This window comes from Apodemus sylvaticus, chromosome 2 (genome assembly GCF_947179515.1).
Source record: "Apodemus sylvaticus chromosome 2, mApoSyl1.1, whole genome shotgun sequence".
NCBI classification, from domain to species: Eukaryota; Metazoa; Chordata; class Mammalia; order Rodentia; family Muridae; genus Apodemus; species Apodemus sylvaticus.
The window spans coordinates 124,137,074-124,160,875 of record NC_067473.1 but is presented as its reverse complement, the minus strand read 5'-3'; the positions used below and the strand labels follow the sequence as shown (position 1 = coordinate 124,160,875).

The 23,802-nt window shown below is 40.8% G+C and overlaps 1 long non-coding RNA gene across 7 annotated transcripts in view; it reads right to left on the bottom strand.

Annotated features, from left to right (window-relative positions):
• LOC127678969 (uncharacterized) overlaps positions 1-23,802 on the bottom strand; it is a 345,799-nt gene that overhangs the window by 24,146 nt on the left and 297,851 nt on the right. For 3 of the 7 annotated variants that reach the window (XR_007976661.1, XR_007976655.1, XR_007976657.1), the window contains one exon: positions 3,256-9,607. This is a non-coding gene — a long non-coding RNA (uncharacterized LOC127678969). Of the gene's footprint in view, positions 1-3,255; positions 9,608-11,347; positions 11,555-23,802 lie in introns of those variants that run through there. The other 4 variants (XR_007976660.1, XR_007976656.1, XR_007976659.1 and 1 more) reach the window with 4 other exon arrangements.

Genomic DNA, 23,802 nt, shown 5'->3' with positions numbered 1-23,802 from the left:
CTTCAGGTGAAAATTCTTTGTTTAACTCTGTACTCCATTTTTTAATAGGGTTATTTGGTTTTCTGGAGTCTAACTTCTTGAGTTCTTTATATATATTGAATATTAGCCCTCTATCTGATGTAGGGTTGGTGAAGATCTTTTCGCAATTTGTTGGTTGCCGATTTGCCCTTTTGATGGTGTCCTTTGCCTTACAGAAACTTTGTAATTTTATGAGGTCCCATTTATCAATTCTTGATCTTAGAGCAGTGACCCAAAAAACTCCACTAGAGAACTCCTACAGTTGATAAACAACTTCAGCAAAGTGGCAGGTTATAAAATCAACTCAAGCAAATCAGTAGCCTTCCTATACTCAAAGGATAAACAGGCTGAGAAAGAAATTAGGGAAACGACCCCCTTCACAACAGCCACAAACAGTATAAAGTACCTTAGGGTGACTCTTACCAAACATGTGAAAGATCTGTATGACAAGAACTTCAAGACTCTGAAGAAGGAAATGGAAGAAGACCTCAAAAAATGGGAAAACCTTCCATGCTCATGGATCGGCAGGATTAATATAGTTAAAATGGCCATTTTGCCAAAAGCAATATACAGATTCAATGCAATACCCATCAAAATCCCAACTCAGTTCTTCATAGAGTTAGAAAGAGCAATTCTCAAATTCATCTGGAATAACAAAAAAGCCAGGATAGCTAAAACTATTCTCAACAACAAAAGAAATTCTGGGGGAATCAGTATCCCTGACCTCAAGCAATACTACAGAGCAATAGTGTTAAAAACTGCATGGTATTGGTACAGTGACTGGCAGGCAGATCAATGGAACAGGACTGAAGATCCAGAAATGAACCCACACACCTATGGCCACTTGATCCTCGACAAAGGGGTGGAAAACATCCAATGGAAAAAAGATAGCCTTTTCAACAAATGGTGCTGGTTCAACTGGAGGTCAGCATGCAGAAGAATGCGAATTGATCCATCCTTGTCTCCTTGTACTAAGCTCAACTCCAAATGGATCAAGGACCTCCACATAAAGCCAGACACTCTGAAGGTAATAGAAAAGAAACTGGGGAAGACCCTTGAGGACATCAGTACAGGGAGAAAGTTCCTGAACAGAACAGGGTATCAGGTCTTATGTTGAGATCTTTGAATGAACAGTAGTTGAGTTCTGCAGGGTGAGAGATAAGGATTCAGTGTAATTTTCTATGTATTTTCTGTATGAAATCCAGTTTTCCCAGCATTATTTGTTGAATACACTATCTTTTCTTCAACATATATTTTGGCATCTCCATCAAGAATCAAGTAGTTGCATTTGTGTGGAGTAGTATCCGGGTCCTCTATTCTATTTCACTGAACTATGTGTCTACTTTTGTCTTCTTGTTTGTCTGTTTGTTTGTTTGTTTGTTTGGTGTGTGTGTGTGCGTGTGTGTGATGTTCTTTTTAATATTGTGTTTTTTCTCCCAGAATGTTCTTTTTGTTTGAGATTGCTTTAGCTGTCCTTCATTTTTTTGTGCTGTCACATAATCTTCAAGATTGTTTTTCTATGTGAAGAATGGCCCCAGAATTTTGACTGGTATTATGATGAATCTTCAGATTGTTTTTAGTAGGATGGCCACTTCCACAACACTAATTTTTCTAATCAATGAGCCATCTTCTAGCGTCTTCTTCAATTTCCTTCTTTAGTGACTCGATATTTTCATTGCAAGGGTCTTTCATTTCCTTAGTTATGTTTATTCCTCTGAGTTATTTTCGTTTAGCTTATGGATGGTGTGGCTATTGTAAATGAGATTATTTTCCTGATATGTTTTCCAGTGTGCTTCTCGCTGGTACATAGGAAGTAATTTGTGTGTGTTAATTTTGGGGATCTGTTGAGGGAAGAGTTTGAACAGAGGTACCTAGCACGGTGGACAGTGCTGCTCTCAGAGGATGTGGATTATTAATAAAAGTCTTAGTGCCAGACACAGTGTACCTCTCTATGGGTCAGAAAGGCCACACAAGCACCCCAAGCAATACCTGATCTTGCCATTGTTCCTGCAGATGACACTAGATGGTAAGAGCCTATTGCTGACGACACCGCTCACTTTGGATGCAGGACATAAGGAAACCAATTTAAAATTAACCAGAAAGAATGCATCCTATTTACTAATGTACATTGTTCCAGAAGGCACAGTGTAGGCCGCCAGGGGAAAAAAAGGTCATCAGAGGTCTTACACAGCTCTGGACCATTCCATAGATGTATACAGTATCAACCTGCTGGTATGATGTGTCCGCTGGTGTAAGAGTAGCATGATGGGTAAATGGTTAACTATCTGCTTTTTCTTGGCTATGAAGCATGCTCTGTAGGGTGGATTTCATACCCAGTACTATAAACATGGTCAAAAGCCCATGAATGGGAAGATCATAGACAATGGAGGGAACATACTGTTGTTTGTTAAATGTTCATGCTGTGAAACTGCCTTCGGAGTATTTGTGTTAATATGTGTAGATTTGTGTAGCTCTCAATTTTGATCACAGAAGCTTCTGTTTTCAGTGAGTAGTGGTTAATACAGGGACTCATAACTAGCCAAAATGCCTATTATAAATACTTCTAAGCACTCAGTTACAAATGGATCAATCATAAATTGCTAAAAACTCTAGAAACTTCACAGAAGGAGCAGGAGAAGGAAAAGGAGGAAGAGGAGGAGGAGGAGGAGAAGAAGAGAAGTAAGCAGATAGAAAGAGCTATAAAATGCTTTCTCTGGATATGACCATGCATGCATCAAGTCAAAGCAGTTGTGACTGCCTGCATAAGACCTGAACATGATTAAACCAATTCAACTTCCATCCTGGTTGGAGGAGGAGTTCCTGAGGCCCCACCCATATCAGAGGAGTGATTGGCAGTCTATATAGCTACTGTAGGATGGAGAGTCACTCTTCTTTGACTATATGGCTATTGTCAGGTTGTTTGTACCCCAGTAAATAGACACACACATTCATATGGACACTGATTAGATTTAGGGGATTATTAATTAAAGAAAAAATTTTAAAAAGGACATGAAGTTGGGAAAGAAATGGGATGGAAAGGACTAGGGGGAGTTGGAGGGAGGCAGTGGTGGATGGACATGGTTCATGTACATTGTATAAATATATGAAGCTTTCAAATAATAGAAAATACTGTTTTTAAGTCAAAAACAGAATATGACCCAGCATTTTCATGCCATTTCTACATCCAAGGGAAATGAAAACATTTGCTTGCATAGAAATTTATCCAAGAAGTTTATAACAGCAGTTACTAATCATAGCTCAGAGGCAAGAGACCAATGCTTGTATCTATCAACATGTAGACAGATAAGCACATTTTGTTATATACACAAAGTGAAATATTATATAACCACAAAAAGGGATGGAGTACTTATGGACGAACCTTGAAAGTGCTCTAGTAAAAAACAGATATAAATCATATAATGCATAAATTTTTTAAGTAAATCATCTAGAATAGATACACCACTGAGGTTGAAAGACTGTTTGCAACGGGAAGAGGAAGAGGGCTTGTGAAATTTCTCTAAAGTCATAAAAAATTCAAACCAAAGAAACTAAAGAATGTGAGGGTTATACAACGTGATGAGTGCAGTAAAAGCCATGGAATTCTCCACTTTAATAAGTTTAGCATTATATGAATTTCACCTCAGTTACAACATGATAAAGACAAAAGTATAGGGTATGTACTCCTGGTAAGAACAGCATAATAAAACAATGTATATGTACATACCACACTATTGGGTTTACAGGATGCTGAAATGTCATAAATCTGAAAAGAGGAACATAAAGGACATAAACAAAAATGACACAGCTCTCAGGTAAAGGAAAGATACTAGTGAGCAACTGAAATCTTCAGGGAGAAATGGAGTAAATCAGACTAAGTGAATCTGAAGATCAATCTAATACTTTGCAAACATGAACTTATGTGAGTCTAGATCCTATATAATATGTACCACATGTAAAGTAGTAGCTAGAATTCATGTGAGGTTTGTAACATAAATGGCAGTACATAAAGGAATAAGATTAAAAAATATGAGAGAGTGCTTATATAATAAGTTTAATATTTTCATATGAAACTCACAAAGAATTAATAAATAAGTATTTTAAAGCTGAAGTGCAAGGTAATGTCAGGGGTGTCTTTGGGGAATCCTCAAACATTAGAGGTCATTGGCATTCCTCTTGGTGGCCTACCAGAACTTGATATTAAGAGCCCATTGCTGAAGAAACTACATCGTTTTGTCACAGAACATGGAGGAATGAACTTGGTACTGACCTGGAAGCTTTCTCTCTGCTGCTGAGATCTCTCCTGGAAGGAGCTCTGCACTGCAGGCTGCTGAGACAATAATCTTACTCAGCTGTGAACTACTACAGTAACAGCAGTGTGACAAGCTGTGTTGATAGTGCAACAGTGGCACAAATATTATGACTGGATTTAAGGACTGCTCTACAGGAGGAAATGTGTTCAAGCCTGATATTATCCATCTGGCCAGAACCGATGCTTAAGGAGCTGACAAGCTCCATGGGTGAACTTATTACTATTATTTTTCTAAATGGGCACTGTAGTGAACTGATATCTCTATACCCCTTGATTAGTGAAGCTACTACATCCCATAGAAGTTTCTTTATGTAGTAAGCATCAATTCATACAGAAACTCACAATCAGTAAAAGTGTAGAGAACCGGAATCTGTGGAGTGTTCAGTCTTAAGTGGGACACTGTATCACACCCATTCCTCCAAAACTTAGGATAATTTTGGAAGTGGGAGCAGAAGGATTGTAAGGGCAAGAGGCTGGGGAGGCCTAGAGGGAAGCAGTGTCTTCTGGATATGACAAGACCAGTGCACTCACAAACTCTCAGCAGCTGTGGTTGTCTGCACAAGACCAGGACAAGATCAAGCCATTCAACATTCCAACTTGGGAGGAAGGGTGTCAGGTGTTCCCACCCCTCAATGAGCAGCTATTGACAGTTGGTGACTTCTGGGGAAGAAGGAGTCCATATTGTTTAACGATGTGGCCCCTACTATATTAACCATGCACTAGTGTATGTCTCTATATCTATGAGTATATAGTATAAACTGGACTCTCTAATATTTTAAAAAAGAAAGACATAAAGTTGAGAAGGGATGGAGAGTGAGAATAGATTCAGGAAGAGTTAGGGGTAGAAGTGAGAGTAAATATAATTTTAAAAATATTGTATTTATGTATGACATTTGCAAAGAAATAATAAAAATATATTTTTAAAATCAAAAAATGGACACTCTACACTATAAAATATCTAGTTCTTATAAAGGAAGGCAGCAAAGGAAATATAAAAAAATCTATGAACAACATTTGAAGCATGGAAACTCAAAAGCAAAGAGGCAGAAGTAAATTGAACCTTAATTACAAATAATTGATCTTGTCAAAAGGCAGGAACTATCAGACTGTATAAAACATGAAACAAGACCCAACTATACTCTACATAAAGAAAACACACTTTAGATACAAAGATTCTAGTAGGGTGAAAGCAATAAGAAGGGAAAAGATGAACCAAGCAAACAGTAACCCTGAGAGGCTGCGCTCATATCAGACAAATGGGACTTTGAAATAGGAGCTAGAGAAGGGGGAGACCACCCAGGAAGAAGACTGGGGTACAGGGGGGCAGAAAGTGTGGGGTGGGACTCTGGAAATTCTCAAATTAAGAAGTAGGGCAAAGAGCAAAGAAAGGTTTGTAAAAAAGAAAACCCATACTACATCATTTTTCTAGGCCATGGTAGAAAATGCACACATTGAACCCTTTAGACCAAGGCACAAGGTTGCAGGCAGTGAGCCATCTGCTCCTCACTGACCATGCTGTGTTTGACAAATGACGAAATGATAGTAACAGTGACTTCCCAAGCCAGAGGAATAATAGAACAGAGCTGAATCTAAACCCTTCTTTCTTTTTCTGCCTCTTTTGGTCTTGTCTTTCTCCCTTCTCTCTGTTCCCTGTTCCTGCCTCTCCTCCTAGGTCCCATCATGCTCTTAGGTCTTTGTATTAGTCAAGGTTCTCTAAGAGTAACAACTTACAGAATGAATCTCACTATATACAGAAAGGGGATTTATTAGACCAGCTTCCAGGCTGTGCTCCAACTAGTACAACAATAGCTGTCTGTGATGAAAGGTCTAAGAATCCAGTAGATGCTCAGTCCACAAGGCTGAATGCTTCAGCTGCTCTTCGATGTATGCTGGAGTCCTAAAGAATCAGACTCTAATACCAGTGAAGGAATGAACTTGCTACTGAGGCAAGAGTAAGCAGGCAAAGAGCAAAAGCTTCCTTCTTCCATGTGGTTAGAGGTGGATCTTCCCACCTCGAAAGATCTGGACTAAAGGTAAGTCTTCCCATCTCAAAGATCCAGATTAGAAGTGGATCTTCCCACTTCAAAAACAGGTGTCCCCCATTTGGAAGTTTCAGTTAATTCCAGTTGTATTCAAGTTGACAAACAAGAATAGTCGTCACCGTCTATATCACTGTTTTCGGGACCTTGAGATTGTAGAGGCACAAGCTGCCCGGGATCTTGTTAGAATATTAAGATTCTGAATCAGTGAAAGAACTCAGGGTGTTCTTCAGTTATCTATTCCTTTGTGAATGGCTGGCTAGCTTTACTGGATTTTAATTTCCTTATCTTTCAAAAGAAAAGTCAGACTCTTAGGAAGATACAACTTCTAAGGGATGAATAAGAAAAGCACCCTACTTTCAGGAGTTGATGCATTGTATTGAAGACCACAGCCACTCTGTCAAGGACATAGAGACCTGAGGAGATTCTAGGGGACTTTTAAAAATTAATGCCCCTTCAGTAAGAACTTGCTCCATAGGTAGAGAGAAGCAATCAGGGAGAGTCCAAAGCCTCTACCACATTGTGGATTAGATGTTAAAGAAGACCCGTTGCAAATCTCAGATGTTAGGAGCCCCTACTGTTTACGTGAAAGCGAATGCACAGGCATTCTCATGCCATGGAAATGCCAGTGATTCCTGATTGCCCGGACATTTCAAGGCTGCTAGTGATGCATGACATCAATGCCCTTGGGTGGCTTTTATTTGGAAAAGCCATTAACAAACAGATCCTTTCATTCTTAGAGGTCCCTGAGAATTCAATAGAGATAAACTGAGTTTATAGCTTATATCCTTCATAATGGTTTCCATGCTTCCTCCCTGGCATCATCTGCAGTAAGCATCTGACCCAGTGCTAGTCTACCACAGTGGAGGCAAATTCCTTTATTTAAGGAGGAGGAAGAGGAGGAGGAATAAAAAGGCTCTTATATACAGAATTGTTTCTAGCAATGGTAAAAAGTAATTGTTTAGAATAGTAAATCATTATCTCAGTAAATACACCCAGAGCCAGATCTTCTTGGAACATAAGCAGCGATAAGGAAAAGGATTAGACGGCTTGGAAAGCCTACCATGGGTCAGTGCAGAGTGCCTCATAGAGTTTGCAAATGAAGAGTGAATGGAACATGGGACAGTGTAAGGAGACTTGTCAGTCTCTGCCCACTGTCATGGGAGCATGGGAGGGTGAGCTACACATTCCATTATATATAAACTCCAATATGTCATGCTGTTGAACTGGGCTCGAGTTTCATGTCACATATCTTATTTTCCTCTTCAATTCTTAGTAACTGGGCACAGTAAGAATTCTGACGTTCAGTTGAAGTTAATCCTGAGGGCTGTTGGCTACTCTTCTTTTTTTAATTACTGTCAATAGAAGAAAGAGATTATAGACACATATGTCCTGCTGTTCTGCTGATTTGATATAGAGAATGCTCAGATAACTTGATGTTCATGAAAAGGACTGTCACTATCAACAATGCTCTCAGTAGGACATTAAGAGAACTAATTGGACTATTAAAGTAAGCAGTGAGTTTATGCTCATACACATACATGTTTATGTGAATGCACATGAATGTATAGGTACATGTGCATGTGTGGAAGCCAGAGCTCAACCACAGGTATAAGTCTTCAGAAACCAGACACCTTGATTTGAGACATGACTTTATTGATTCACCTAATAAATGAGACTGGAAGGCTAGCAGCCCCAGGAGCTCGCTGTCTCCCCGTTCAGCCCTGGATTACAAATTCATGCCATTTTTAGGTAGGTTCTGGGACTCAAACTCAGGGCCTCAGGCTTATGCTGCAAGTACTTTGCCAACTAAACATCCCCCAGCCCCTTTATCCTCTATGAGTTTGGTGTTTATGATGTGGAAAGCAAGGAGCAGCAAGACTTCTCAGAAGCAATTATAAAGGTGGGGGGAGACTAGAGGGAAGGAGAAACTAAATTTTCACTGCTATAATCCATCACATCTTTACATATTTCAAAAACATCTTTAGGTTTTTTTTTTAATTAAACATAGCTGGTACTATTAAGAAAGGAAATTTGAACTAGAGAGATGGCTTGGTAGTTAAGAACATTTGGCTCTTCTTTCAAAGGACCAACCTCCCAATGGCAACTCACAACTGTCTATACCTCCAGTTCCAGAGACTCTGACACCCTCACACAGACACACATTCAGGCAAATACCAATGTACACAGAATACAAATAATTTTTTTAAACTGAAAGACAAAATAAGCTTGCTGACATTTATAGTCAACATTTTTATCACCAAAAGTGTTTACTTTTATATGTAATATATTAATATTACATTGAAGTATAACATCCATTCCTATTTCTGAAGACTATGAACTAGTTTGAGCATAACATATTTTTCTGAGCATATGTGAAGGGTAATGTTGAATATAGAAAACCACTCTTATGACACAGCTTGTTTTTACTAGAGCCTAACCTTTTTCTTGAGATTTTTCTTATTTCATTGTGAAAATTCTATCCCTTAAAACTTCATTCATTAAGAGTCCTGTGTCATTAAAACCTGCTTGGCTTCATGTTAAAGCTTTACAGTGGCGAGTTGATGCCTCTCAATCACAACAACACTACCTCAAACTACTCACACTGATGAGTCAATAGGCCTGTGCAGCATGATTTTTAACTCCCCAAATCCAAGAAACCACTGACTGCATCTACTCAACAAAAACATCTCCTGTTTTGAGAGAGCACCAGAAAAGAAAAAACAGATTCACCTTCCCAAATGCTTTCCTTACCACTATCTAGTCATTCTTACAACAGAGGCACCACCAATGTGGCTGCTTAAAGAAGGAAGCAGGCATGTGTGTGAGAGGGTAGTTTACAGAAAGGGATATGTAAGGAACCACTCACTGCCCATGTCAAACTGGGATGAGCCCTGCATGTCTTCAGTGGATGGGCATTTCCTCCTCGGTGCCAATGATCAGATCAGTGGTGCTTCTTAAACTGTCCAGGAATTCAAAGCAGGGTTGACAGGAAATGACTTCCTTTTCTTCTCATTCAGTCAAATAGAATAGCCATTGGCTTCCTGTAAGGCGGCAACATTAGTAAATAGCACAATAGTGTCAAATATTCCGGTTGTCATTCCTGGTTTGGAAAGCATCCTTGGAATCTCAGAATTATCTCTTCTAAACTGAAAGGAACATAACTCACTGGTTATTTATCTCATCTTGGAACGTGGCCTCCTTTGAAAATCTGTAGAAGTAATGTTGTAGCTTCTCGTCCCTGAAAAATACACAAAAATAAAAACTTCCATTAATTATTCTCGTTCATAAGCCTACTTTTGCCTGTTCCGGGGAGGGGAAACAGACCCAAGACCACAAAGTTGCATGCCCATGTTGCTGTAACTCTGACCTTGGTTCCTTTTCAAATTCTTCATTACTACCTTTTACAAGGACTGGTAGGTGTCCCACAACTACCTAAAGAAATCACATTCAGGTTCTGCTGTGGTTTAGGTTTCTTCACCCAGTAAAACTCTTCCCTATTGGTTTCCTGTTGGGAAAGTCTCATGGAATATTGTTTGCTGGTGCCTTCTGTGAAGTGGATAGCTTTCAAGTGGTCCTAGTTGTACCCGAACACTATTTCCCTGGCATTTTTATGATCAAGCCTATTTCCCTTCTCAGTACTGAAAGCTCATGTATACACACAACATTTAAATCCATTTTCATCTTGACAGTTGTGAGCTCCATATGACTTTCCTCAAGACAGATATGTCTATTCCACACTATTTTTTTTTACATCAGTTTTACTGGGAGGGAACGATGGACCAATGGGTAATAACGGTTCTATTTATAAGAATGAGAACCTGCGTCCGGCTCCATGGCACTCACATAAAGGGGATGAAATAGCTACATGTGACTGCAACCCCAGGCCTGAGGGGAGCGATGCCAAGAGGATCGCTGGGATTTGCTAGCCACCAGTGTAGCTCCAGGTTTGTTGAGAGACCTTGTTTTGAAGTAGAAAGATAGGGAGTGATGGCCTCCTCTGCCCTCCGCACATATATAGCATCCTGTATACCACTGTGCCCCACCACCCCCCACACACTAAAAACTAAAAACTACTAGTACTGCCATTCAATCAAGTGGGTCCCCTTTATAAATTACCATAGTTTTATCTATTTTTCTGAAGCAGGATCACTTCTCCCTGGATTCTAGTTTGATTGCATATATTAAACTCCCCACCCACTTATCCTCTTTCTAAAACCACACAAAGATCCAACAAAGAAAGAGAACTTCAGACCAATTTCCCTTATGAACATCGATGCAAAAATACTCAATAAAATTCTTGCCAACCAAATCCAAGAACACATCAAAATGATCATCCACCATGATCAAGTAGGCTTTATCCCAGGGATGCAGGATTGGTTCAATATACGGAAATCCATCAATGCAATCCACTACATAAACAAGCTCAAAGAAAAAAACCACATGGTCATTTCATTGGATGCTGAAAAAGCATTTGACAAAATCCAGCATCCTTTCATGTTAAAGTCTTGGAAAGAACAGGAATTCAAGGCCCGTACCTAAACATAGTAAAAGCAATATACAGCAAACCGGTAGCCAACATCAAACTAAATGGAGAGAAACTTGAAGCAATCCCTCTAAAATCAGGGACTAGACAGGGCTGCCCCCTTTCTCCTTATCTTTTCAATATTGTACTTGAGGTACTAGCTCGGGCAATTAGACAACATAAGGAGGTCAAAGGGATACAAATTGGAAAGGAAGAAGTCAAACTATCATTATTTGCAGATGATATGATAGTCTACCTAAGTGACCCAAAAAACTCCACTAGAGAGCTCCTACAGCTGATAAACAACTTCAGCAAAGTGGCAGGTTATAAAATCAACTCAAGCAAATCAGTAGCCTTCCTATACTCAAAGGATAAGCAGGCTGAGAAAGAAATTAGGGAAATGACCCCCCTCACAATAGCCACAAACAGTATAAAGTACCTTGGGGTGACTCTTACCAAACATGTGAAAGATCTGTATGACAAGAACTTCAAGACTCTGAAGAAGGAAATGGAAGAAGACCTCTTTCTGATTCTTAAAGCTGGGGCTACGGCCACGTGGGTGTTAGTGGTTGATTCTCCTTTTCCTTTCATGCAACCTCCACGCAGGTTCGTGGTTCATTATTGACTCTGCTCCACCTCTTGATGGACCAGTTTAAATGAAGACTGGTGAAAAAGAAAAAAGAAAAAGGAAAGGAAGAAGAAAAAGGAAAAGAAAAGAGCATTCTTCAAAGAGCCCAAATTATCGGACATTTTAGTAATTGACTATTAACAGTAAGCCCCTATGCATGCTGAAAACACATCTTGCCTTGAATATGGATACTACAGCTAAGAATATTCCTCTCACTTCTATTTTCTTCCAATGCAGAGGAAACATTAGACGATTGCCTTTCAGAGAAATAGGACTAGAGTACTCAGAACAAACCAACCAGGCTCTTTGTATAAATGAACATTCCAGGAGTCTAAGACAAAGAGTATCTTCCATTTTGCTGTTCAGCCCTAAATGCCTCCTGGTTGTAATTAAGTACTTCAAAGTCTTCCACACACCCTTTTAGAAATGACTGCCCCAATACAAAATGATGTCCAATCAGATGTAAATCATCCCACAGCAGGGAGAGAGAGGCTTGGACTAATCAGAAAGTCTGGTCCCCTGATGAGGATTTTCATTTTCTCTCATTTGTCATTCTAGCCACTGAGGTCTCAAGTGGCCAATTTGCTCCCTATTGGTAATCAGCTAGTTATTTTTACTCTCAGTCCTCCCTCTGGGACTGTCAGATGACTTGGAGGATTCATCACCCATTTGGGCCAAACTCTTCTATGACGGGAAGTGAGGGAAGAAAGATAGTCTTCTGCAAAAGATAAAATCAAGAAATATTTCATCATTTATATTCAGTTTTTAAACAATGATTTCCCTGATGAGGTAAGTAAAATAATGACACAACTGGATAGATGTGGGGGGGGGGGAGGGAAGAGAGAGAGAGAAAAGCTCTAGGCTCTGTACATTATGCAATGGAAATTATCTCCGGCTGTGAAGTTTGTTACTCTGAGATGACTTGTTCTTAGACTGTCTTTACAACTCCCCAAAGAGCATCGTCTTACACTCATTACTTACTTTGCAGGAAGCTGCCTCTATGAAAATTATAAATGCAGAAAGGAGCATATTAAGGCTGTAGGAGACATTAGTGGTTATCCTAAAGCATGTTGCCCTGCCACCTGGGAGAAAGGTAGCCTTTGCTGGTTATTTGGTCTGAAACAGGACAGTTACTGTGTTACAGGACATCCTCCTTTATTTGTGACCCCACCCCCCCCCCAAAAAAAACTTCTCACTTACAGTATCTCACTTTAAAGTGCCTCTTGCATTTCCTTTCTTCTTTCCCTCTAGTAGTTGCTGTCTGTCTCTAACAAAATCATTTCCAAACATGTTTTTAGGTGTCTCATTTCTCTAGGTTCACCTTGGGAGCCACACAGAGGTTCACTCTGCCGCTTACTGCAGCTGACTCTCTGATGTCGGTATGTTGCTAATGAGTGTGTGTCTGTGTTGATCTCTACTCAGATTTCCCTCAGTTATAAAAACCCAAATTTCAAACCCTCAGAGCCAGCTGTTCCCCACAGCCAGTGGTTCATATTCTCCAAGTCCAGGCTCAGCCTTGAGAGAGATGTTAGCATGACACAAATTGGCATTTTTTTCTTGGCATTTCCTTTGCCCATGGCCAGCTCTTTCTTCCTTGCAAGGAAACTGAGAGTTGAATAGTCCTTCTAGCTGTTTCCTTAGAGACTGAATTTGGGCAGCAACATGATCAGAATCTTGAAGTGTTTATCTGCCTCCACCAGTTTCGCTGTCTTGAACCCTTTCCTGTGTCTTTACAGTTTATAAATGTCATCCTATGTAACTTTACTTTTAGGTGTGCCTGTCTATAAGGAGAATGCAAAGAGACAGAGAAAGCACGTTTACATACCCATATCAAGTGTTCTACCTTTTCATCTGCTAATTCCCTCCATGCACAGCTATTTACACACTGGGTGATATCACCCAACATCTGTCTTAGACTAGAAACTGAAATGCCTGTAGATTTCCAGTCTTTTGTCTTTACCTACCCAACAATTTGTCTCCTTTCCAAAACACTAGATTAAGAAAGGAATGCTTGGCTCTCTTTGCTGAGAACTGAATCCTATAACTTTAAAGAAACATTTCACAACCTACCTAATGTTTTATTACAATTGTCTAATGTAGTTTGTAATTGTCAAATTTAATTCTAAATTTGCTTTCAAGAATCATTAATTGTGATGTCTTATGAATATGAGCTTTACTATTTAGTGAAAAAGAAAACTAGATTTTTTTTATAGAAGTTTGTTTTCCAATCTGCAGTTTGGAGAGAAGGTGTGTGTGTGTGTGTGTGTGTGTGTGTGTGTGTGTGTGTAAGTGTGTGTGTGAATGTGTGCATGTGTATGTGGGTATATGTGTGTGTGTGTGTATGAATGTATGTATGGGTGTGCATGTGGGTGTATTGGCATATGTGTGTGTATGTGTGTGGGTTGGTGTGTGTATGTGTATGTGTATGTATTATATGTGTGTTGTGTTTGTGTCTGTGTGTATGTGTGTGTTGGTGTATGTGTGTAGAGAGGTGTAGTGGGAGGAATGATATTTTATTTGCCCAGTGTCCCCAGGCTGACCTAAATGAGAACCTTTATGTCTGATATATTATAGGCTTGTAGAGCCCTTAGGTACAATGAATCATGCTTTCTGTGTCCCATTTTTACACAAAAATTAATCAGTTTAATTACTTATTATCCTTTAATGAGGATCATTACTATCCATTCTCACTAAATGACATATTACACACATACATACAAATGCTTTATCAGTGAAATATAGATTTCTGAGATTCTTTCTCTTCCTCCTGATCTACTTTTTCATCTTGATCTCTGTCATTGCAACAATATCCATCCTCTGCTCCTTGTCTCTATTTTGACCATTGTTTTCATTCTCTTTATAGTACAAAATGTTTGTGTATATGAGAGTGAGACTGTTGCCACTGAATGCTTCTCCAGCCTGCCATTGGATTACCTGGGGACATGCAAACATTATTTTCAGCTCAACACAGTCTTATAAACATTATCTGTTTAACCAACACCCATACTGAAGAAAAGAATCCTGAAATTAGAGAGCACTTGACCTAATCATAATAAACAAAATAGGAGCTCACATTTTGCTGTCTCCCTACTCCCCTTTTAGCCATTTACTTTTATAGATTAAAAAAAAAAGGCTAATGAAAAGTTTAGAGAAAACAATCCAAGCCAAGTGAAATTAAACAACAGAACTGGTCTTTTGTCTCAGATCAGTTAAAAAGAACTCAGGCTAAGACCCTATCAGATTTTGTGCCTGTCTATTCTCAGTTCCTAAAAGAGCCTTCCTGTAAGATCGATCGGTTCTTCCCAGAGGATCGAGATCTCTCAAGCAGTCAGGATTGCACCCCTACATCACACTTCCTTGCAGGAAGCTGTCATACTTTCTACAAAGCCATTTCTTTGAGTTTAAATGAAATTAAAACAGCATGTCTCTACAGGGACTTAAGGTCTTGCTTTCCCTTGGGGTCCTTGCCTTGAAAAAGTCAGTGAAGCTCAAAAATAACTAGAGAAAGGCTCCCTGGCTAAAGACCAACCTCTAGTACAATGATTACATCATGAGCTACATCATAGAAAATTTTTTCTGGTTCTTATATAGAAGCTGACATACAGGACTGTACTTGTCTTCCTGTTGTGTTAAGATCATGTGCTGATGTCAAACTTTCCTGTTCTGAATGGGTACAAGCTGTGATATTGCCATTCAAGGACTTCCAGTAGCGGCAAAAGGAAAATTACGAACCAACTCCCCTCAGAAAGGAAGTGCCTATTCAAACAGCCGCTGTTGGCTGTGAGCACGGGCAGCAGTTACCTCCTTCCTACCTGGAATGGCCCAGTGTCCAGCACTGTTGCTTCTGCAATCACAGGCTGTTAAGATTGGCATGGCAAGAGGATGCTTGGCAAATGCAGCAGTTGGCACAGCCTCACTTCTCCCATTAGTGCTCAGGGAAAGAATTAGCTACATGCATTTCCCCCAAAGACAGAATTGTGCTTGTTCATTGATTCTGTTTAATTTATAACAAATATGTCTAAAGGGGGGGGGCACATACAGCTTGGAAGTCTTCTATACAATCTAACGACAAATGTCTCCAGGATTCCCATTTTTCCTCACTGCTGGAAAGGATTGTGACCAGGCAAGAGGTAGTACACACACTGCAGGCAGGACAGACCTTTGCTATGTCCCTCTCCCATTTTATGTCTAAGATTAAAGAAAGGGTCTGCAGAATTACCCTTTGGTTTATATTTTTATTCCCTCTGCAGAACCGCACTTTCTAAGCTTTGGTGTCTGCTCTTTGCCCGGGTCACATTTGTGATGGAATAACTGGAGATTCCCAGAAAGCCCCTCCCTGAAAGCCGTTCCTTTCACCTTTCCCACAGTCCTTGTTTTTGAGGTCAAGACAAGACACTCTTGATTGTGGCAATGGGGCTGTATTCCTGCCAAGAGCTCTGCCTAGATGTCACTTGAGAAATACTGAAAAGATGAATTCTTCTCATCATCCTAATGACTCCAAAGTAGGCTGTCCCTTCTGTGGAAATACTGATGACGTTTCAATGTGGCCCTTACAGGAATCTCCTTTCAAAGCAAAAGCAACCATCATCAGTATGGCTCATTACTTTTCTAGTTGTGATAAAATACACGACAAACAGCTTAAAGTAGGATAGCTTTATTTTTGACTCACAGTTTGAGGACACACCAAGCTCATCATGGTGGGAAGGTATCACGGCAGGAGTCTGAGGCATGCACACCCAGGCAGAAGAAAGCAGTAGATGCTGCTGCTCAGTCCCTCTCCCTTTTCATATGGCTGGGACTCCCTACACACTTACCTAATCTCGAAGCTTGCTCAAAGGTATCCCTAGAAGTTGATCTCCTCTGATTTCAGATCCTGTCAAATTAGCATTATTAACTGTCACATATGGCATTTGAATCATTGCTATGATGACATCATTACTTTATCCTTTCTGAAGTTTACCTTCCTATTTGTAGGCCTTATCTAAAGCCTGACACTGTGCACTGGACCAAGTAGACGGCTTCTAAGAGGGAATACATCATCTCTTCCCTATAGGGCCCCATTTGCTAGGACACAGACATTATGCTGCAATAGAGCTAAGTATGATAAGTGTAGAATCTTACCAAGAAAGGTTCCAAAGGACTGGGAACCTGGGTCACCTCATCAGATACTTTCCTGTGCACGTCTCCTAATGAGGATAGTATACACTGGCAGGCACTAGAGCACACTAAGGTCTCATTATTATGTCTCTCCTGGGGATCTGTAGTAACATGTCCTAAAGTGGCCACCTTCTAATGAGGTTCACATTGCACCTTGGAGTAGACTTAAATTCAAATTAAGACAAGAATACAGAGGAAGGGGAACAGGGAGACAGAGACAAGAATAGAGGAGTATGAGAGAGAGACAGAGAGAGAGAGAGAGAGATAGAGAGAGAGAGAGAGAGAGAGAGAGAGAGAGAGAGAGAGAAACAGAGAGACAGAGACAGAGAGATAGAAACAGAGACAGAGAGACAGAGAGAGAGAGAGATCATGGCGAACTTTCAAGTAATCCTGTTGGCAGACATTCTTCCTTGTCTGGGAGAAAATATACAGAAAGCTTCACTCAAGACACCTGGACATGAGTCATGCATCACGCTCGCATCACACACAAACTCCGGCTCTGGCTCTGGACTTGCTTCCTCCGTGTCCTCATTTGTTCTCCAAAGCCTGGGCTGTTTCAGTACTGGAATAAGATAAGCAAGTTAATGCCCAGCAACCGTGCTTTCAGTATGTAGAAATGCTTTGAAACACTCCTCCTCACTGCTCTTCATGTAAATGGATGTGTGTCCAGTGCATGGAAAGAAGTACTTTCTGCCTTGGACTTGCTGGAGTTGAAAGGCAAACAAGGCTGTGGAACTCCATAGACAGATGTGCAGATTTTCCTCTACAATATTTCCTTTCTCATCCAGGAAATATCTCCAGGGCATGTCTGTGGTGTTCCTAATATCTCTAAGCTCTCTCATACCAGTCATTTCCCATCTGTGCTGGTCCAGTTTGATAAGCTTGCTATCTAGTGACTATATTCAAGCTTGCAGGAGTCATAATGCATGTCCTTTGGCATGTTTTCATTAATGTTCTTATGAGGCTATAGGGAGAGAGGGCATCCTTGCCATCTGAGTATACTTACATTTGACAGGCAAAGTCCTCCTAGAGCATGCTGCTCTGAGAGCCCATGGGGGAAAAGGATTGCAGCATTAGTAGGTGAGGTCAGACATTGATGAAAACCATACTTGCCAAATCAAAAGCAATACTCCATCAAGTTTGGGAACAGTTAGTTCTTCTTGGGTACCTAGAAAGATGATAAACTTCCTGCCTCCAGTGCTGGATTATCTTATCCTATTGTTCATTATCAAGAAAGAATTCCTCTTGGGGGATGGAGAGAACAATGAACTTTAGGAACTGTTCCACTTTAGATTTCAGGTGACCCCCTCCCTCCCACCCTCCAAAAGGCTTATTATAAAATTCTCCCTCTCCAGTTTCTGGTGCTACTGAAAGTTGATTGAACCACAAAGACTCTACATTCATCAATTAGTCCACACCTATTTTTGGATTTGTAATGTGATATCATTAGGAATGCTAGAAACTTAGAAGGTGGGGGCAACTTGGAGGAAGCAAGTCACAGGAGTGTGTTCTTGGTGGCTATGTCTCGTCGGTGGGCGCTTTGGGCACACAGGAGGTAAATCGCTGTGCCTTCATATGCTCTTCTAGTGTGACCTTCCATCTCACCATAGCCCATAAACAATGGAGCCTGCTGAATGTAGATGTAACATTTGAAACTGTAAACCAAAATATATTTCCTCCTTTTAAGTGTTCTCTCAGGTACCTGGGAACTGTTTCTCCAGATCTGTTGTCTGCCCCACTCAAGAATGAACCATTATCAAGCACCATATTTATATTGTGAGAGGATGATCAAGTGTGGGGAGAGAAGCAAGCATCCGGTCTCTCAGGGAGTGATAAGGTGACTCTTGCTTGAGTCAGGGACACTGCCCCACAGTTCTTCCTCACTTTATGGCCCTCATCAATCCAGGAAGGAAGGATGAATGAGGTAGGGAAGTTCAGTAGAGGCAGGAGGTAAGCATGGTAAAAGGGCAGCCAGATGTGGGGAAAGGCAGCTTGCTGGAAGAAAGGGCAGAATGGTGGAAGTCTGAAGAACAGAGCTGAGTTGGACGTGTGTATACAACCCAGATATACATCACTTAGTAACTGTAATCTTGAACAGTCTGTCATCCTTGTTGAGACTCAACTTCCTCATCTGAGAAATGGATGATGTTCTAGAACTATTGTAATAATAATTCCAAGTCAAACTACTTAAAAAGTACTCACCGTAGCTCCTGACATAGAGTAGGTACTTAATCTGCAGTAGGGTTTTTTTTTTTTTTCATTCATCCATTTGAGATGTCATTGTGACCACAGGATAGTTTAGACCTCTTAAAATTCTTTCCTTCTTCCCTCAAAGGGGACGTCACCATTGACTCTTGTCCTAATTGTCCTATTTGGACTGTAAGTCACTCTCCACCCTTGTATGCTACCTTGCTTCTGTCCCATGGGACCTTTATGTCTAGTGGGTCACACAATTGACTTAGATTCTTTGTGTCCATTCTGTCACATAGTGACATGAACGCATTACTTGAAAACATGACTCATGGTGGGTGCTAATCAATATCCACTGGTTGAACTAAAAAAGACTGAAGTAAGCATTTAAGTATAGGTCCAAGACTGGTGTTTCCTGGCACCATGAATGTAATATTTGCGAAATCCCTAGCAGCCTGTTTTCTCCTCCATAAGATACTAATGATGCTCTTTTGTTTTCAGGCTAGACACAGAGCACCACAGACCAAGCATGCCTACCAACAGCAGTCTACCATCTTTCAAAGTAAGAAAAAGATCTGGGAGAAAATATCAAGAAGAATCTCCATCCATACCACAAGAACATCTGTAGGCTTCAAGATCCCCTGAGAGACAATAAAGACACATATAGTGACAAGAAATATTCCTGCAAATGTCTGCATCTGAGGGAGGTACATGTCTGGTATGGTAACCACTATGAAGAGGCAGGGTCATTTCCTTTTTCCAAGATCATCTTCATTGTATCCACAGGGACAACTGCTTCAGGAGGCAGCATTAGAATGTACCTGTGCCCCTTTCCCCTGCTTCAGGGATATGAAGATGAACAACATCATTACCATGGCCAAGGACTGTGACCTTCAGTATCTCGGAGTTACTACCAAAAAGGAGTTCCATGAGGTCTGAGACTGAATGGTGGGAAAGTTATTTTCCCACTCAAAGAAAACTAACTAGCATCAACTAGTGATGGCAATGATTGCCACCAATGAGAGAGTGAAGGGAGATAATTCCTATAGAGCACTGGGCCAATCTCTGGAACATGATAACTACTAACCAGAACAATTAAAATACATGTTGAACAGTTTCTTGATTTTTAAGCTAGAACATACACAAATAAGCCTTCCAAACTTCTCTGGCCTGTCATTTGGTGGTCAGTGGGAAGCCCAGAGACTGTCATAGGTTTGGCCAACAGTTTGAGTGGTGCTGAGATTTTTGTCAGTGTGGCTGCCCATAGACCTGTCATGTTCCTATGAGCCTGTCTTGTGATGGAAATGAGAATCATTGTCACTGGTTTAAGAACCTGATAATCCCATAGTTTCTCAAATATAGACCAAGGCTTTTCATGCCAGCAGGCATCATCATCATCTGTGTGTGTGTGTGTATGTGTGTGTGTGTGTGTGTGTGTGTGTGTGCTTATGCACTATTGTATCCCAGAGGCTGGGGGTGTGCAAGAGCCATATGGGTTTCTGGCTAATGAAGAAGGCGGTTGTCACCTTTTCCTATGTTCCTTCCACTCACATGAAAACTTTAAGATGGATTATTGGAGTGCATTAAAAATGAAGTCTGGAGATGTGGAGAGATGACTCAGCAGTTAAGAGCACCAGATGCTCTTCCAGAGAATCTGGGTTCAATTCTTACCACCCACATGGCAGTTCACAACTGTCTGTAACTCCAGTTCTAGGGAATCCAAATCCAACATCCTTATATAGACATGCATGCAGGCAAAACACTAATGCACATGAAATTTAAAATAAATAAATACATTTTTTAAAAAAGATAAAAATGAAGCCTGAAGCCTCCTCAAGTCTCTGGGGAAGAAGCTTAACCTTTCTGAGAATAATTAGAACTCACATTTGTTTGTGTGTCAGGTACTTTCTATATTAGTCATTTATCTGGCTATTTACTTAGCCATTTGCTTGTTTAACCTGCATTGGCCTTAGTCAGGCACTGTGGATTCAGCATTGACCAGGACATCTGTGTATCCTATGTTATGAAACTTCAATATTGATGATGGAGGTAAGGATGCAATCATTTACATTGAATCTATATACTCAAGTCATAATTAGTTGTCAGTTCATTTATAAGGACTTGGTAATTCTCAATTGCTTGATTGATGAATTGTGATCAATACTATAAGCCAGGTATACAAGGTATTTTTCTGTTCCCATCTAGGTAGGTCATGTTCTAGTCTGAAAACTTAGCAAAGACTTCAAAGCAGAAATAACATTTGAATTATGATATTTCAAGTTAAGTGAAGTATGTGTAGTCTTATTTTGCAGATGAAGAAATAGGAACTCGGAACAGTTGTATGGCTTAATTACAGAGTTGAGGTCTGAAACAAAACAACAACAACAACAACAACAAAAGCAAACAAGCAAGCCAAAATCAACCCACAGCTGAATACTTTGTGTAGAAGAGATTTCAGTTCTGGAAGTAGGAAAGTTCAAGATCGGAGACATGTCTGATGAGGGCACCAAATGCTGTCACATGTTGGCATATGACATCACATGGGAGAGCAAATAAAAGAGCTGAGTGACACTCATGGAGGACAGAGGGAAGCATGGCAAGAAAGGAAGCAGCTGAGCCATCTCAGGAGCCTGATGTGTTTGTAGAAGCCAGCCCAGTACCTTGGGACTCAGCCTAACTACAGATGAATGAGCACCCATGCTTTCAGGAATGGACCTACACCTGGGGAGAAGGCTCAGCTGGGAAATCACTTGCTCAGAAACACAAAGGCCTAATCCATATCCACAACATTGACATAAAAAGCTGTGCCTGCAATTCCAGCACTGCAGGTACAGACCAGAGCATCCCTAAGGTTTTCTGGTCACCTGGTCTAGCTGAATCAGTGACGTAGAGGGTCAGTTATCCCAAAAGATAGAGAGATGTCAATAGAAAAAAAATACACAACATTGACCTCTTAACATACCCACATGGATGCATGCATGGGTACACGTACAAAAAAATTATACATACATGTACGCGCCTTGTGACTTGCTTATCCCCCTACCCTCACACACACACACACACACACACACACACACACACACACACACACACTGACATTCACCACAAATAACTGAGCCCCCATAATCTAACTACCTATCATGCCTCCATCTCTTAAATTTTCCAACACTTTTCACTTGGGGACATGGAACTTTTTTTCTTTTTGTTTTTTGTTTTTGTTCTTGTTTTTTTTTTCAAGACAGGGTTTCTCTGTGTAGCCCTGGCTATCCTGGAACTCACTTTGTAGACCAGGCTGGCCTTGAACTCAAAAATCCATTTGCCTCTGCCTCCCAAGTGCTGGGATTAAAGGTGTGTGCCACCACCGCCCAGCTGGGGGGGGGCTGGAATTTTAAGGGAACAAATGATTTCTGAACCCTAACATATTGTACTTCATTGGGATCCAGATTTATGGATCCAGTTCTAACTCTAGACCTGGTGTTCTTTCTGGCCTGCTGTAGCTGATGTAATTAGACTCGAATAAAAAATATATTTTAGTGTTGCTCAAAAGGGTTTTCTCTAAGTCTATGCAATGTGTGCTGGGGTCCCTTGAGCAGGTTCTGGTCCATCTGGTTCAGTGGACTAAGAAAAGGGAGAGCACATTTGTGTGGGCTTCACAAGTGACTGGATGCACGGCACTGATGAAAACATTGTCTGGGTCTTTCTGATGCTCTCCACTCTAGGACTCAGTTATAGCACTTCACTGTGGAAGAAAATCCTGCTGTAAATCAAGGCTCTCCCTGTCACTAGCAGCCTAGCAAGGCTCTCTGGACCTCAGGGTCCCTAGGAAGCTGTGACTACGCTGGCACTTCCCAACCCTTATTAAATGACGCTCATATCTCCAGTCTGAACAACTGGCCCTGAATCTCCAGAGAAAAGGCCCGGGAATTGGCACTTACTGGAAGTTTCCTTTTGATTGAATGAGTAGATGATCTCAAAGGTCCCTTCTGACTTGGAAATCTTCTGCAGCTATGAAATCAGCCAACCCCTGAGGACTGGAGACATTATGGGACAGTGGAGGATGTAGGAGACATTACAGAAAGCTCAGCCCGGTAGGAGGGGGGTGACTGGGGCTGGGGGCTGGGGCTGACGTATTGCCAAGACCTGCTGCTCCATTTGGCAGTGTCTTTGTGAAAATCGTAACCCCCCTTTTTTCCCTGAATGATTTATGTGACAGTTGGAAAGCAGCTTCCAGAACAGCCTGTTCCTCCCCTCAGCATTATTAACATAAATATGTGCACGGGCCTTTGGCTCCTGCTTTCTGTGTACACTAGGCTTAAGGGGCCTGAAAGCTGCAGGCCAGCTGAAGGAAAACCAGAGAGAGGAAGTGTTGTTAGAGACACTGGAGGGAAAGGGGGGAAAGGACAGGAGGTTGCTAAGAGACAATGTCAAGCCGAGCCATGGGATTAGCAGCCAGAATCAAAGCAAGAACTTAATGCTATATTCTTGCAGAGGGAGACTTTTCCAAGCAGGAGGGGTGGAGGACGATTACCCAAGTAATTCCACCCCAAATCAGGCGGAAAGGCCCCCTTTCCTTCTTAGCTGGATGCAAAGTAAAAACTAAGTGATTTAAAAAATAATTCTAGCTAATACCATCCTCTAGCTCCTGGTAAAGTGGAGCAGTGCTTAACTGACAGTGGACTGGTAGTCTTTCCTATGCTAATGAGCACCAAGAATCACTGATGCTGAAATTACTTGAGACCTGTTTATTGAGAGTGGTCAAACATTTTCCAAGACATATTTTGGGAAACTATGGCTTATAAAATGACTATAATGATATTTCATAGCCCCGTGTTTTATTTCAAACATAAATCAGTTTATTATATTTAAACAATGGCCTTGTGACTTGCTTATCCCCCTACCCTCACACACACACACACACACACACACACACACACAC